General features: G+C 45.8%; 1 protein-coding gene across 1 annotated transcript in view; it reads right to left on the bottom strand.

Annotated features, from left to right (window-relative positions):
• Nucleotides 1-7,033, bottom strand: part of LOC139577180 (cotranscriptional regulator ARB2A homolog) — a 331,393-nt gene that overhangs the window by 4,706 nt on the left and 319,654 nt on the right. The gene's annotated exons all lie outside the window — the stretch shown is intronic.

The following is a 7,033-nucleotide window of genomic DNA, read 5'->3' as shown; positions in this document are numbered from 1 at the left end:
GGTTAACCTGTGTTCCTTCACCCCTCCAAGCCTTCTCTATTGGTTAACCTGTGTTCCTTCACCCCTCCAAGCATCTCTATTGGTTAACCTGTGTTCCCTCACCCCTCCAAGCATCTCTATTGGTTAACCTGTGTTCCCTCACCCCTCCAAGCATCTCTATTGGTTAACCTGTGTTTTCTCACCCCTCCAAGCATCTCTATTGGTTAACCTGTGTTCCCTCACCCCTCCAAGCATCTCTATTGGTTAACCTGTGTTACCTCATCACTCCAAGCATCTCTATTGGTTAACCTGTGTTCCCTCACCCCTCCAAGCATCTCTATTGGTTAACCTGTGTTCCTTCACCCCTCCAAGCCTCTCTATTGGTTAACCTGTGTTCCCTCACCCCTCCAAGCATCTCTATTGGTTAACCTGTGTTCCCTCACCCCTCCAAGCATCTCTATTGGTTTACCTGTGTTTTCTCACCCCTCCAAGCATCTCTATTGGTTAACCTGTGTTTTCTCACCCCTCCAAGCATCTCTATTGGTTAACCTGTGTTCCTTCACCCCTCCAAGCCTCTCTATTGGTTAACCTGTGTTACCTCATCACTCCAAGCATCTCTATTTTGTAACCTGTGTTCCCTCATCACTGCAAGCATCTCTATTGGTTAACCTGTGTTTTCTCACCTCTCCAAGCCTCTCTATTGGTTGTTCTATGTTCTCCTCTCTCATGATGGACAGTGACAGACAGCGCCAACAGATGCAGTCCATTTGATCCTAGATGCTTAGCCTCCCCTGTCACAGCCACTGGATTCCTCACAGGGGAATTGACTGGCTGTTTGATCTCTGTGTGACTTACACGGTCGCGAGTCACACACACACACGCACACTATTGTTATCAGTGGTGTGGGATGAGGTAAGAGAACGAAAGGTGTTTGAGGGGAAAATGACCTGCTCTGCAGCTGTGGACCATGCGTTCTTCCCTTCACCAGTCGCTGAATGTTCTATACTGTCACAAGTGGTCATGTACTGTGATAGTTCAAAACAAACGGTAGTTGATTGAAGAGCCAAAGTAATACCTCGAGTGACTGTAAGAGAGAAAGACTGAATCAAAGAAACAAGCTGGCTATAATTAGTTTTCATCTGTGGTACATTATTTAAAGCCCCATCACTTAATTGCTTGTGTACTAATGGCCTATTTTTGAATCAAACTTTCTTTTCATAATTCCTAAATACATTGATACATTGATGTGAGCATGAAGGGCCATATACAGTGCATTCGGAAAGTATTCAGACCCCTTCACTCATTCCACATTTTGTTAAGTTAAAGCCTTATTCTAAAATGGATTGGAAAAAAAATCCTCATCAATCGTTTTTAAAAACGTTAAAAATAAAAAACAATTTTTTATTTGCCATGAGACTCGAAATTGAGCTCAGGTGCATCCTGTTTCCATTCATCATCCTTGAGATGTTTCTACAACTTGATTGGAGAACACCTGTGGTAAATTCAATTGATTGGACATGATTTGGAAAGGCAAATACCTGTCTATATAAGGTCCCACAGTTGACAGTGCATGTCAGAGCAAAAACCAAGCCATGAGGTCGAAGGAATTGTCCGTAGAGATCCGAGACATGATTGTGTCGAGACACAGATTTGGGGAAGGATACCAAAACATTTCTGCAGCATTGAAGGTCCCCAAGAACACAGTGGCCTCCATCATTCTTAAATGGAAGAAGTTTGGAACCACCAAAACTTTTCCTAGAGCTGGCCGCCCGGCCAAACAGAGCAATCGGGGAGAAGGGCCTTGGTCAGGGAGGTGACCAAGAACCAGAGTTTGTCTGTGGAGATGGGAGAACCTTCCAGAAGGACAACCATCTCTGCAGCACTCCACCAATCAGGCCTTTATGGTAGAGTGGCCAGACAGAAGCCACTCCTCAGTAAAAGGCACACGACAGCCCACTTGGAGTTTGCCAAAAGGCACCTAAAGGACTCTCAGATCATGAGAAACAAGATTCTCTGGTCTGATGAAACCAAGATTGAACTTTTGGCCTGAACGCCAAGCGCCACGTCTGGAGGAAACCTGGCACCACCCAAAACCTGGCCAATACCATCCCTACAGGGACAGGCAGGGACTGGGAGACTAGTCAGGATCGAACACACAGCCAAGCACACAGCCAAGACAACGCAGGAGTGGCTTCGGGACAAGTCTCTGAATGTCCTTGAGTGGCCCAGCCAGGGCCTGGACTTGAACACGATCGAACATCTCTGGAGAGACCTGAAAATAGCTGACACTCCCCATCCAACCTGACAGAGCTTGAGAGGATCGGCAGAGAATGGGATAAACTGTAGCATCATACCCAAAAAGACTTGAGGCTGTAATCCCTGCCAAATGTGCTTGAACAAAGTACTGAGTAAAGGCCTGAATACTTACGTATATGTGATATTTCAGTTAAAATAAAACATTACTAAAAACATGTTTTTGCTTTGTCATTATGAGGTATTGTTTGTAAATTGATGAGGGAAAAAATTAAATGTAATCCATTTTGTGTGTAACGTAACAGAATGTGGAAAAAGTGAAGGGGTCTGAATACTTTTCGAATGCACTGTACCTTTGCTGAATTTATTACAGAAATACATAGCTATTATTATAATAATACTTTGGTGGGTGCTGATATTTGTCCTATTCCACACATGTACAAATGTGTATTATATTCAGTCTAGTCTGTGAGGCACGGCACATCTAATGTTTTCGATAGTTTTGGAACAAATTGATTTAATTTCGTACATTTAAAAAGCTTAATAATTTCCCTAGACGTGACATTTAAATCGACAGGAACTTTACAAAACAAGATATTATCCTGAAAATCAGGATAATAAAATATCAAACTCTCATTTAATATTCTGCAAGTACAGGGACTATAAGCACCCGTTTTATCATGTTAAATTATTTCTGGTAAAAACAATTAAACACAATTGAGTGTGCACATAGTATTTTTTTGTCTTTTCAAAGGTAATCGAAGCTCATTCTATCCAGTTTGGATGTTGAAGTGATGGGCGGCTGTGCTGTAACAATATCTGATAGTGTTTGTGGAAACTATCCATTGCATAGATCAGAGGTGGGGAATAGCTTTCTGTGTCCTGCTTGTTAGACGATCGGATTTCCGCTCCTGACAGGGGCTCTTATTAGTTTATCTCCCGTGCGGGGTGTGTGGCGCCGTGCGGGGTGTGTGGCGCCTTGCGGGGTGTGTGGCGCCTTGCGGGGTGTGTGGGGCCGTGCGGGGTGTGGGGCGCCTTGCGGGGTGTGTGGGGCCGTGCGGGGTGTGTGGGGCGCCTTGCGGGGTGTGTGGCGCCTTGCGGGGTGTGTGGCGCCTTGCGGGGTGTGTGGCGCCTTGCGGGGTGTGTGGGGCCGTGCGGGGTGTGGGGCGCCTTGCGGGGTGTGTGGGGCCGTGCGGGGTGTGTGGTGCTTTGCGGGGTGTGTGGGGCCGTGCGGGGTGTGTGGCGCCTTGCGGGGTGTGTGGGGCCGTGCGGGGTGTGTGGCGCCTTGCGGGGTGTGTGGGGCCGTGCGGGGTGTGTGGCGCCTTGCGGGGTGTGTGGAGCCGTGCGGGGTGTGTGGCGCCTTGCGGGGTGTGTGGGGCCGTGCGGGGTGTGTGGGGTGTGTGGCGCCTTGCGGGGTGTGTGGCGCCTTGCGGGGTGTGTGGGGCCGTTCGGGTGAATGGGGCCGCTGAGGGCACTTCGGCCATTTTGTTTGCCTGTCAGATGGCCCGGATGTGTCATTGCAGTGGGAAGGGGTCAAGAGAGGTCAAAGCAGGTGTCAGGGTCACTCAGCGCGCCTGCACAACTTTGTCCCCACTCACAGAGCAGGGAAACAAGGCTACAGTCAAACTGATTGATTTCAATCTAAATGTAGGCCTTCTCCCTGTTCCCTTCACCATCACATGAACTCCTTCCAGTCATAACGATACACTGAAGTCTGTTGAAACATGATTACATATTAGTGGTTCCCTGTATTTCGTTTTACTTTAATCAAATCAATAGATTAATCCCACTCACATCCCCTCAAACAAAAAATACATACACACACACGGACACAAATTAACGAAACATAGAATTTCATCAAAACAGCATTACCACTGCCATTTTAATGCAATGGTTGCCGGTAAGTGGGGTCTGTTAGTATTTCCTGTCTATCATACTGCTTTTAATTGTTTCTTTATTATTGTTATTATTATTGTGTTTTGCTTTTGGAGAAAACAAGGAAAAACTCATCACACATCCGGAGATGAGGAACAGAATGGCTAGCGCGGGGGCTGCTGAGGGGATAAAAGAGAGAGGTTGAGATAGAGAGAGAGATATTTTCACATTAACTTGTTCAAATTGTCTCTCCATTTTTGCTCATACTATTCAAACCATCACACAGTGGAACCTGGGAGACCAGAGCCACCAAATAATGGATGCCACAACACACACCCCTACTCTCTCTCCCCCACCCTGCTCGGAGACGGAGTGCTTTTTTATTTTAAAGTGAATGACTGGCCTTGGCCACTTTAAAGGACGCTGCTTTGATAGACTTGGAGCAGAGTATTTACAAGATAACCCGAGCCCAAGGGCAGCACGCTATTGGATACGAGTGTCTGATTCTCCAGTGTCCACTTCAGTAAAATCGAAGCCCAAACATGTGCCCACCCCGACAACACCTCTCAATGTCAAGCGGCTTCTCTCTCCAGGGTCGCCGTGTGCATCAGAGACAAGGGCCCCCACTCTAGAAGGCCTTCAGAAACATGGCCCTCAACTCCTCTACACAATGCACTGTTTCAATAAATATCTGTATTAGTCAATAGAAACAGACATTCTCTGGTTCTCATCTAAAGGCTAAGGGGTCTATTTGTCCTCCATTCACTTTCCTATCTGTTCAAGTTGAAGAAGGCTATTGAGAAAAAACATATATTTCACAGCCTTCATCAAATCTGAGTATGGATACAGGTAATATGCTTTAGATGTTATTAATGAATTCATACATTTACAACAACATTCTATGGTCTATTGGTGGTACAATGTAAGTAGGGTTTAAGTCCTGCTTAAAACTCTTTCTTGAGGCAGATCTGTTCATGACACTTCTCTATGTTCAATACAGGATATTCTAAATGGGAACCCACCAATGAGGCTTCAATAAAAAATGACACTATTCAACAAATCACAATACATGCTCAAGCAAAACTTCAGCATCTCTCTCACTTTCTTCTTCAGTGAGCCACTCTCAGTCTTCACTCTCAGTCTTCACTCTCAGTCTTCACTCTCAGTCTTCACTCTCAGTCTTCACTCTCAGTCTTCAATCTCAGTCTTCACTCAAAGCTACATTTCCTGAATGTTTTATCGTGAAGGTGACCCGTGCAGCGCGGTACAGGTGCCATAGCATCAATGCAAGTTTGATTGTAATATTACAACAAAATGAAATACGTTCTAACGTCTAATATTACAGCTGCAAAATGTGAGGCATTGACAATAACGACTTGACTGTAGAAGGTGGTAATTGATGGTATGCAGATTAATTAATACCATTGATCAATAGCAATTAATATCTAGAAGGTATTGATATTTGATCAGGAGGACAGAAATATGTTATCGCGGCAATTGTTTTGTTTTTACCGCAGCGAGGTTGAACTTATTTCGGACAGGAACTGTATTTCCACCTTTGAAAAACAAGTGGCATCAACCACGGTTTCTGGCTTGAACCAACAACCTGTATCGATGGAATACGGTGTGTATCTAATCATAGAATCATTTATCAATAACTCATTCTGCAGTGAAATTCCCACCTGAACAGAGATTTTATGGATGTCAGTCTAGTACACTATATCTGTCTGTGTGCACCAAGATTAGTAGAGTGTATGAAAAGAGGCTGTCACTGTAAACATAAGGGCTGCCTCTCTGTCAGGCCCTGTGTTTGATCTGGGTCATCATCAGTGGGGATTTCAATGGTAAACACTCTGGGTCTGCTAGCTCGCCTGACACGGTTTTGTTTTTGGCCCATTGAGGGGGAATGGTCTGTTTCCATGCCCAGCACTAGTGTGGCTCAAAAGAAGTGAGTGTCTAAGGGAGGCCCATAAAGACTGTCCATTAGCAGGAGAACAGGATCCAGAGCCAGGGTCACGATGGAGCCCCACACAACCCTGCCAAACACAGACACCCTCACACACATGTACACACAGACATTCACATATACGCACACACACACCTTTGCTCTTAAACATAATAAGCCATCCCATATACACACACACAGTGAGACTGAGAAACACAAGCTGTTACTGGGTCTCCAGTCAGGACTGAGACCCAGACAGTCTCAACCACCACCTTCACTACACACTCTCTCTCCCCTCCCCTCTACTTAAACACAATACACTCACACATTCACAGACACTCTCACACACAACCTCTGCTCTACTTTGACACAATACGAGGGAGCGCACACACCTCCCTAATGCTTAAAGACGATGCCTTCAAAGACCCTCACAACATCCCTCCCTACACTTCAGAACAATGCCTTGGCGCGCGCGCACACACACACACACACACACACACACACACACACACACACACACACACACACACACACACACACACACACACACACACACACACACACACACACACACACACACACACACACACACACACACACACACACACACACACACACACACACAGCTGCGGTTTCCTGTCATTACTAACAGTGATGCACCCAAGGCCCGTTGGGGCTCAGGTGAGACGGAGTGCTGAAAGACAGTGAGCTCTGCTCCCACATGTTACCATGTCTAACCCCACCGGGGCCACGCCGGCAACAATTAAAACACCACTCGCTTGCCTACCGCTGGCAGCTTCTCACAACTTAGCATCTCCCCAACGCACAGGCCACAAACACTGGAGACATACACCTCGGAATAAAAAAAAACACACAGAGGCTACACAAAATGAGCTCATAAGTCTTACGAGTAAAGACATTTCTAGTAAATAAGACAAAGAAACACTAAAATAATAACACAACTAATGAGCTACCAGCACA

The sequence above is a fragment of the Salvelinus alpinus genome, chromosome 5, assembly GCF_045679555.1.
Source record: "Salvelinus alpinus chromosome 5, SLU_Salpinus.1, whole genome shotgun sequence".
NCBI classification, from domain to species: Eukaryota; Metazoa; Chordata; class Actinopteri; order Salmoniformes; family Salmonidae; genus Salvelinus; species Salvelinus alpinus.
The sequence above is the reverse complement of the archived record's forward strand: the minus strand, read 5'-3'. Positions and strand labels throughout refer to the sequence as shown.